Consider the following 10,638-nt stretch of genomic DNA (forward strand, 5'->3'; position numbering starts at 1 on the left):
CGCTCCAGCGATCCCTGCCAGGTCAGGTTGCTGGTGGGATCGCTGGAGCGCCGCTTAGTGTGACATCTCACCAGCGACCTTCTAGCAACTTACCAGCGATCCCTATCAGGTTGTATTGTTGTTGGGATTGCTGGTAAGTTGTTTAGTGTGACTGGGCCTTTAGACAGAGTTCAGAAGAGATACTCTTTTTCAGATACACTCATTGACAGTTTTGACATTTAACTCATTCTGTAGTATATGTTCTCTGAATTACAGTAGCCGTAGAAGCCAAAAGATTCACATTGTTTCATCGAACCTTATTCCAAAAATGACTTTTGTTCCCTAAAATGTATTCATTTAAGTAAAAATACGATTCTGGTGTCCATGTACTTGAGGTGTGTTGTGTTTTGTGACCGATGTGATGTAGACTAGATATCCCCTTTAACCTCTTTACGTCCTTGGATATACTGGTATATCATAGGCCGTGTCCCTTACTCAGATACGAGCTCACATGCTGAGCCCATATATTACCTGCACATCAGCTGATCTGATGAGCCAACATTTGCCTGTAAGAGGTGTGGGTGGATCTCTGGTCCACCCGTGCCTGTTAACCAGTTAAATACTGCTGTCAATCTATGACAGCGGGATTTAACAAGCACCGTCAGGGATCATGGCATTCCACACTACTATCAGGGTGCCAATGGGTTGTCATGAGAGCAAGGGGTTAGCTGATGACCCCTGTGTCTGTCATGATAAACTTCCTGTGAATGGTGGCTGTGCCCGGCATTCAAAGGAGATTTTTGCTGATTCCCCACTCTCTACAGCACAAGTGATCAGAAGATTGTAGCGTCAAATCCAATGAGGGCACTAGTAAATACAATAAAAACTTTGAAAAAAACTTTGAAAAATATGACACCCCCTACAAAAGTCCAAATCACCCCCCTTTGCCCCATTGAAATTAAAACAATAAAAATACACATATTTGCAATTACTGCATTCAGAAATGTCCTATCTGTAAAAATATAAAATGAATTATTCTGATCGGTAAATAGCGTAACAGAAAAAAAATTAAAAACTCCATCATTATATTTTTTGGTTATCGCAACTGTGACGCCCTGGGCAAGCCAGGGGTCACAGGTCATCACACCACCACATCCTACATCCCAGTTAGGAACATCAAAGCTACCAAAATCCTTGTTGCCTTCCTCCAGGGGCTGATGTTCACACCAGGGGGTGGGCCAGGCGGTTGGCTCCGCCCACCGAGGAGTACACAGCCCTGGAGGCAGGAAGAACCAGGCAGATTAGCTCAGGGGGAGCTTGAGTGAGGAGCTAAGTGAAAGTGAAGTAGTAGTGGAGCAAGGAAGAAAAGGAACAAAAGTGCACGTAGAAAGGCCTGAAGTGAGTCCAGCTAAGTGCAGGACAGGTCAGCAAGGTCAGCAACAGCGGTGATCGTCTGGAGGGGGACTGCTCGGAGGTTGCTGGAAGGACCGCGGTCGAGTAGTGGCCCGGCGGTCTGGAGCAGTATACGAAGAACAGTCAGCACCAGGGCAGGGGCCTCTCGGACCCCGACAAGGCTAGGAGTCGCCATAATTTGCCGAATCCGTCAGTGAAGGGGACGTCGATCCCCCAGCAGCCAAGTCCCGATTGAAGACAACCGTCCAACCATTAGTGAGGAACACCGCCACCGCCAGGGCACCAGTTCCTCAGGGCCAGCGTCTGCGGGCAAAGTAGGGCTCCTCCGGCCCATATCCAAACCGGGGAGCGGGTTACCGGTGGGAACCCATCGCTACCAACTTAGAAACATCAGGTGCAGGTCAGAGAGACATCACCGTTACCTGCTGGGAGAGCAAGTGCAGCCGTCCGTGGGAACCGTCTTTCCAGCCGTGTGGTTTACCGTAAAACTGTGTCAACGTCTCAGGCTGAGTGAGTACCACAGTGCCGCAAGGCACAGCGCTGCCCCCGCGTCCCTGCGCCCACCAGGCCCTGCACCCTTCCACCCCATCACCGGGCCCCGGGATCACCAACCCCTACCCACGGAGGGGCAACATAACACCTGGCTGCTCCGCATCACCACTCCCGGGATCCCCGTATTGAGCAGCGGTGGTGCTACAAATCACCACAACCGTGGGTGGCATCACGGACAATCTCCCCAACAAAATACCCCTTTCACTCACGGGCGAGGAGTGCCGCTCGAGAACCCCCGGGATCCGGCCCACCGCTCGAGCCACCACTGAGCAGCAGCAGCCGGACCCGAGCAGATGGGTGAGCGCGGTGCCGGCACCCTCCTCCCCGCCCGCGACAACTTGGCGTCACGAACAGGATCTTACTGCTCTGCCGTTGGGTAGAGGTGCGCCTTGTAACCGCCGGAGGTATCCGGCTGAAAATTTCCAGAAGTCGCCATCTTTGGCGCGAAAAGTTCCCGCTCAAGCGTCTTCTCGAGTAGCAGAGGCGCGAAGGCCAAAACTCCGCCCCAGTAGAGGAGTGGCCGGAAAGAAGCTAAGGGGGACGGAAACAAGATGTCTGCACCCGACGGAGCCGCTGGAGGAGCGGTTGTCGCAGCCGCAGTGGCACCCGCGGATGGGAATGGGCCTGCCCAGGTCCCGGCCGCACTGATGGGAGGTGCCGCGGCCCCCGCGCTCGCTCAGGTCATGCCGTTCTCCTTGCCCTATGCGCCCGGAGCTGCCTGGCTACCGCAGTATGACGGGAAACCGGATGCCTTACAGGCCTTCCGGAAAAAGCTTAACCCGTTGCTAGAGCTGTACCCCCTGACTGATAAGCAACGTGCAGCGATAGTGCTAGGCCAGTTAACCGGTGCGGCTGAGCAGGAAGCGGAGACCTGGGCCGAGGGGGACCGGCTCTCTGTAGCCACCATCTTTGAGAAGCTACAGACTGCCTTCGAGACCCGGACTGAAGCTGAGCTGAGGATGCAGTTTTACCAGTGCCGGCAACGGGCTGTGGATAGCATTCGGGACTATGCTTTATGTCTGCAAACCGCCCTCCGCATGCTGAAACGGGTGAATCCTATTAATGAGGCGGATAGCAACAAGATGTTAGTAGAGCAATTTGCGCAGGGGATGAGGTCCCCTGAGGATCGTAAACAACTCCGGCTGTGGGCCCTGGAACACCCTGATGTGGACTTTGCTGTGTTAAAAAAACGGGCCATTAAAGCACTACAACCCCCAGCCTCAGAAGCCCTGGAGCCAGCCCCGTGGCCCATCGAGACAGCTCCCGTGGTCGTGGCCCCGGCTCTACCAAGCTCCCCAACGCCTGCAGCCCCAAGCAGCACTATGGAAGAACTGGCAGCCCAGGTCCGTCGCATGGACGGAGACCTCGCCAAGATTCTTGCTGCACTCCAACCGTTGACCAGATCTCAGCCTTCAACACCGATACAGCTCGCCGACAGCCCTGAAGATGTCCCCTGGATGCAGCGGAGAAGTAATAACAATCCGAGGAGCAAGCCTCCCATCTGCTACAAGTGTCGTAAGCCTGGGCACTACATCAGAGAGTGCCCGTTAAACGAGCAACCCCTGGGGCCCCGGGCCAATCCTCAGGAGTAGAACCCCGTGGCCCCCCGGACTGGCGGGACCGATATATCGGGGCCCGACCCATCATTCCCGTGGTTGTGGACGGCATACCGGTGATGGCTCTCTTGGACACTGGATCCCAGGTAACTCCCATACCATATACGTTGTACCAGCGGTATTGGGGGATAGATGAGCTGGCACCCCCAGATACTAGTATAACGCTAATTGCTGCCAATGGACTCCCATTGACCCAAGTGGGGTATAAACAGGTGGCTATGACGGTAGGGCAAGCTGAACTACAACACCAGGGTATGATTGTGATCATGAATGAACCCAGTGATCATAAACCGAAGATAGTGCTAGGAACCAATGTAATGGAGCACTGTATGGGTGATGTGTTGGCCCTACTGCAGCAGCTGGCCGCCACGGTGGCGGGGAGCCGACAGAGAGCTGTGCAGCGAGAGATCCGAACCTTGATGTACCGCCAGCATGTAAACTCAACGGGAGGAGAGATTGGTGGGGTGAGAGTGATGGATGTGGCCCCGTTGCTTGTGCCCCCTAGGAGTGAGATGATGATCTGGTGTAGAGCAGCGGTAGGGCCTCAGGGGCGTGACTACCCTGCCATGATGGAGCCCATACCCTCTGAGCACTGGCCCACGGTAATGGCCGCCCGAGGGGTGGTGGACGTGAAGAAGGGGAGAGTGCCCGTGAGGGTGTTGAACTGTGGGGAGGAAGAAGTCAGGCTTCCCCGGTATGCCACCATTGCCAAGCTACTCACCCTAGATCCCCACACCATCCAGGAAGCCAGTCCCTCCGTCTCCCCACTTACTACCAGCACTTCCCCGTTGCAAGGGGAGGTAGGTGAGTGGCACCAGCAGCTACACGTGGGCACTGATGATACCCCTACACATCACAAAGCAGGGGTATACAGGGTGGTGCGGGAGTACGAACAGGTTTTCAGCAAACACCCACTAGACTTCGGGCAGATCAAGGGGGTTCAACACCATATCCCCACCGGGGAACATCCCCCTATCAAAGAGAGGTACAGGCCTATTCCCCCTGCACATTATCAGTGTGCCAAAGATATGTTGAGGAATATGAAGGAGGCAGGGGTTATTCGGGACAGCTGTAGTCCCTGGGCCGCTCCGTTGGTACTGGTCAATAAGAAGGATGGTATCATGCGGATGTGTGTGGACTACCGGAAGATTAATCAGATAACCCATAAAGATGCCTACCCACGGCCTCGGATTGAAGAGTCTTTGGCCGCGCTGAGAACTGCAAATTACTTCTCTACCCTTGACCTCACCAGTGGGTACTGGCAAGTGGCCGTGGCCCCGGAAGATCGGGAGAAAACCGCCTTCACCACCCCGATGGGGCTCTGTGAGTTTAATAGTATGCCGTTCGGGCTGTGCAATGCCCCTGGAACCTTCCAACGGCTGATGGAGTGCTGTCTGGGACACCTAAACTTCGAGACCGTCCTATTGTACTTGGATGATGTGATTGTTTACTCCCAGACATATGAAGCCCATCTGGAGCACCTGGCCGAAGTGTTTGCGTCCCTTGCCAAATACGGGATGAAGTTGAAGCCCTCTAAGTGCCACCTGTTGAAACCCAGAGTGCAGTACCTGGGGCACGTGGTGAGTGCAGAAGGTGTTGCCCCTGACCCTGAGAAGATCACTGCCGTCCAGGGCTGGCCAAGGCCAACCACCGTGAGGGAAGTAAGGCAGTTTCTGGGTCTGGTGGGGTACTACCGGCGCTTTATCAAAGGGTACACGAAGATGGCTGCCCCCCTGCAAGATCTCCTCGTGGGACAGACCAAAGGTGGTAGACCCATCGGAGCCCCACTGGTGTGGGAAGACAAGCATGAGGAATCCTTCTGCCAGCTTAAAGCGGCCTTGACCGGAGAAGAGGTCCTGGCGTATCCCGACTATGGCTGCCCGTTCATCCTCTACACAGACGCCAGCAATGTGGGGCTAGGAGCAGTCCTGTCCCAGGTCCAGGATGGGAAAGAGAAAGTGATTGCTTATGCCAGCCGGAAGCTTCGGCCAACGGAAAGGAATCCGGAGAATTACAGCTCCTTCAAGCTCGAGCTTCTGGCATTGGTATGGGCTATCACGGAGAGATTCCGTCACTACTTGGCCGCAGCAAAATTTACCGCTTTTACGGACAACAATCCGTTGACTCACCTGGATACGGCCAAGTTGGGCGCGTTGGAGCAGCGGTGGGTGGCCCGGCTAGCCAACTATGACTTCACCATCAAGTACCGTGCTGGTCGTGTCAACATTAATGCTGATGCACTCTCCCGAATGCCCCATTTGTCAGAAGAAGGGTGCGAGGATGATGACCTCGAGGAGATCGAGTTGCCTGCATTTCACCGGCCCTCAACCGAGAGGATACAGGTACACCAACAACGGGTGGACTTGGACCCGCGGCCCAGTCAAGAGTGGCAGGAAGCTCAAAACCAGGCGCCGGCTGTCCGCCTCGTCAAGACCCTGGTGGAACAAGGCGCTGTTGGGATAGACCCTGCCGCCCCGGCTGAAGCCCAGCGCTGTGGAAGCGGCTGTATCTACATCAAGGGAAGCTGTATCGTGAGCTGATCAACCCGAAGACTCATGAGAAAATCTGCCAGTTGGTCATTCCCCAAGCTGATGTGCCTACTGTTCTGCGGGCATACCATGATGGTGCCGGGCACTTCGGGTGGAAAAAGCTGGAGATGCTGTTGAGAGAGCGGTTCTACTGGAGTGGGATGCGGGAGTCGGTGGAAGCCTGGTGCCGGGAGTGTGGCCCTTGCACGCTGAGGAGGAAGGATGAGACCAGCCAGAGGGCACCCCTGCACCCAATCGTCACCCATCAGCCGCTGGAACTGGTCGCCCTAGACCATGTCAAGCTCACCCCCAGCCGAAGTGGGTACGCCTATGCATTGACCATCGTAGACCACTATTCAAGATTCATGGTGGTTGTCCCTGTCAAGGACCTGACTGGTCGAACTGCTGGTCGAGCGTTCCAGGCTTATTTCTGCCGCCCACATGGATATCCAGAAAAAGTGCTTACTGACCAAGGCCCGGCTTTTGAAGCGGAGGTGTTCCACGACTTTTGCCAGTTGTACGGCTGTAAGAAGATCCGGACCACACCTTACCATGCCCAGACCAACGGCATGTGTGAGAAGATGAACCACTTGGTCCTGGGACTCCTCAAGACGTTACCGCTGGAAGAGCGGAACCTGTGGCCGGAGAAGCTACCCGACTTGGTCGACATGCACAACAATATCCCGTCCAGTTCCACAAAGTGCACCCCAGCATATCTGATGAGGGCTCGCCCCGGCCGCCTGCAGGTGGACCTGGAAATGGGGTTGGAGGCCCCAGAAGCCCTTCCTTCCACAGCTGAATGGGAAACTCGGCGGAGGGCACAATACCGGCAGATTCAAGAGTATGTCGAGAAGAACTTGAGTCGGAGTCGGGAACTGCAGGAGCAGCGCTTTAATCAGAAGGCGTCTGCTGGCCCTTTTCAGCCCGGGGATGTTGTCCTGAAGCGGAAGAGGAAAACCCACAAGCTGGATGACCAATGGGAGCAGAACCCGTACGTCATACAGCCCACCGGATGGGAAGATGGGAAGGCCTACCAAATTAGCCGTGACCAAGGAGGCACTTTGGCCACAGTTTCCCGGGACCATTTGAAAAGGTGCCCACCAGCATTGAGGGCGATGGCTGAATTACCAGTTCCTCCACCAGTGGAGAAGGCAGAAGAGGTGATCCACACTGTGATGGGTGACTTCCCAGCAAACTGGCCTACGCAGAATGGCGCGGTGATTCTTCCAGTGATACTGTTCCCACAACCTGTGGATGAAGAAGTGGTGGAAGCGGTCAACCGTGAACCAGAACCAGTGCCAGTGCCCAGGGATGAACCTGTACCCAGCTCCCCTATGCCTCCGCCTGCCCCACACGATAGAAGGGAGGAGGAACCGGTTGTTCCCTCTGCCCCACTGCATAGCCCCACTGACACCGGCCCCCGAAGGTCCACCCGTCCCAACCTAGGTAGACCCCCACTTAGGTACAGGGAGACTGTCCTTTAAAGAGGGGGGTCAGGAAGTCTGTGTGAGTTCATGTTTAAAAGTGTTTGAAAAGTTTAAGTTTGCAAAAATGATGATACCGAGTACTTCACCAGATTATCTTTGTGATTGAACCGGCCGGAGCCGGCACCGTTGTCCCCGTGGGGACCGTTTAAAAAGTTAGCATGGGAACTATCCATGGACAAGCCCGTGAACTTGCAGGGCAACCACAAACGTTAAGTGGCTTGTAAATATGTTGTTTTACCGTACCGTTTTCCGCAGTTGCCGCCTCCGGAGAGGCAGGTTGGAGGGAGGGCCCTCAGCAGAGCAGGCTGGGGCCCAGCCACCAAAGGAACCGGTGGCTACCCTCTGGAGGGGAAGGACAGATCCCGCTCGGGTAACTTGTGCTGGACTGTGGGTCAAGGGGTGCTGCCTGGGCTTTAGGGGCAGCATCAGGGCCAGGTTGCTTGGGTGGGAGAGAGCGGAAACCGTACCCGTAAAACTGTTTAGTAACGTTTAAGAAATGTGCCTCCCGTGTGGGAAGATGTTATGAATCATATGTTATCTTTTTTACATTTTACAGAAAATAAAACCGGTGTTGGACGGGCAGCCCGCGGATGGTCTGCATTTTGCGAAAAGGGGGAATGTGACGCCCTGGGCAAGCCAGGGGTCACAGGTCATCACACCACCACACCCTACATCCCAGTTAGGAACATCAAAGCTACCAAAATCCTTGTTGCCTTCCTCCAGGGGCTGATGTTCACACTAGGGGGTGGGCCAGGCGGTTGGCTCCGCCCACCGAGGAGTACACAGCCCTGGAGGCAGGAAGAACCAGGCAGATTAGCTCAGGGGGAGCTTGAGTGAGGAGCTAAGTGAAAGTGAAGTAGTAGTGGAGCAAGGAAGAAAAGGAACAAAAGTGCACGTAGAAAGGCCTGAAGTGAGTCCAGCTAAGTGCAGGACAGGTCAACAAGGTCAGCAACAGCGGTAATCGTCTGGAGGGGGACTGCTCGGAGGTTGCTGGAAGGACCGCGGTCGAGTAGTGGCCCGGCGGTCTGGAGCAGTATACGAAGAACAGTCAGCACCAGGGCAGGGGCCTCTCGGACCCCGGCAAGGCTAGGAGTCGCCATAATTTGCCGAATCCATCAGTGAAGGGGACGTCGATCCCCCAGCAGCCAAGTCCCGATTGAAGACAACCGTCCAACCATTAGTGAGGAACACCGCCACCGCCAGGGCACCAGTTCCTCGGGGCCAGCGTCTGCGGGCAAAGTAGGGCTCCTCCGGCCCATATCCAAACCGGGGAGCGGGTTACCGGTGGGAACCCATCGCTACCAACTTAGAAACATCAGGTGCAGGTCAGAGGGACATCACCGTTACCTGCTGGGAGAGCAAGTGCAGCCGTCCGTGGGAACCGTCTTTCCAGCCGTGTGGTTTACCGTAAAACTGTGTCAACGTCTCAGGCTGAGTGAGTACCACAGTGCCGCAAGGCACAGCGCTGCCCCCGCGTCCCTGCGCCCACCAGGCCCTGCACCCTTCCACCCCATCACCGGGCCCCGGGATCACCAACCCCTACCCACGGAGGGGCAACACAACACCTGGCTGCTCCGCATCACCACTCCCGGTATCCCCGTATTGAGCAGCGGTGGTGCTACAAATCACCACAACCGTGGGTGGCGTCACGGACAATCTCCCCAACAAAATACCCCTTTCACTCACGGGCGAGGAGTGCCGCTCGAGAACCCCCGGGATCCGGCCCACCGCTCGAGCCACCACTGAGCAGCAGCAGCCGGACCCGAGCAGAGGGGTGAGCGCGGTGCCGGCACCCTCCTTCCCGCCCGCGACACAACAATACAATAAAATGTGATAAGAGGCAATGAAAACATTACATCTACTGAAAAAATGGCAGCACTAAAAACGACAACTTAAGGCTCAAAAAATTAACCATAACACAGCCCCAGATCCTGAAAAATGAAAACGTTACAAGCCTTGGAAAACGGCGTCTAAAGCGGTTTTTTTTGTTTGTTTGTTTTTACAAATTTCTGATTATTGTACACCAATGAAATAAAAGAAAACCTATACATGTTTTGTATCTATGAACTCATAATGACCTGGGGAATCATACTCAATCAAGGTCAGTTTTACTATATAGTGAAGATGGTGAATAATAATAATAATAATAATAATAATAATAATTAAAAAAAAAACAATTGTGGAATTGCACTTTTTTTTGCAATTTCACTGCACTTGGATTTTTTTTCCTTTTTTCTAGTATACTAGTTGGTAAAATTAATGGTGTCATTCAAAGGTAATACACGTCAAAAAACAAGCCCTCATATTGCTCTATTGACGGAAAAGTAAAAAAGCTATGGCTCTTGGAAGAAGAGAAAGGGGAAAAAAATGAAAAATTGCTGGGTGGACAGATTGACCTTAACTTATATAGTGGTCATCAGACTTAGGGCATGCTCACGCGAGCATGAAAAACGGACCAGTGCAATGCGAGAAAATCTCACATTGCACTCTGACCAATGTTAGTCAATGAGGGAGAGCAGTTGGTCAGCTTTTCTCATATACAGAATCTGGATGCGAGAAAAGTTGCAGCATGCTGGGATTTTCTGCTACAGCCATATCACTCGCACCCATTCAAGTGAATGGGTGCGAGAGATACATCGGACTGCACTCGGATGTTATCCCAGTGTAGTGCGATATACGCACAGGCTGACAATGGAGGAGATGGGGGGATTAACCCCTCCCTCTCCTCCACAGTGCCCGCCCTCAGATTCACAGCTGTGACCCGATTGCAAGATCTGGTCACAGTCGCATGACACTCGGCTCACGCTCGCAGCAGAGCCTGAGCCGGGGGTCATTAGCATATCGTATCCGTTGCTCTCGCATCGGATGCCATACGCTTCTGTGAGTCCAGCCTTACTGAAACAGAACATGCTCAACTAAGAGCCTAGGTCCTGAGAAATCTACCTGTCCATAACATCTTATTCTTATTAGAGCACAGTTCCACTTACGCATAGCTTTTGATGTGAGAGCATCGGAAGAGATATGCTAATGACCCTCTGCTGCGAGCGCCAGCACAGGTTAATG

Source organism: Anomaloglossus baeobatrachus, chromosome 6 (genome assembly GCF_048569485.1).
Source record: "Anomaloglossus baeobatrachus isolate aAnoBae1 chromosome 6, aAnoBae1.hap1, whole genome shotgun sequence".
NCBI classification, from domain to species: domain Eukaryota; kingdom Metazoa; phylum Chordata; class Amphibia; order Anura; family Aromobatidae; genus Anomaloglossus; species Anomaloglossus baeobatrachus.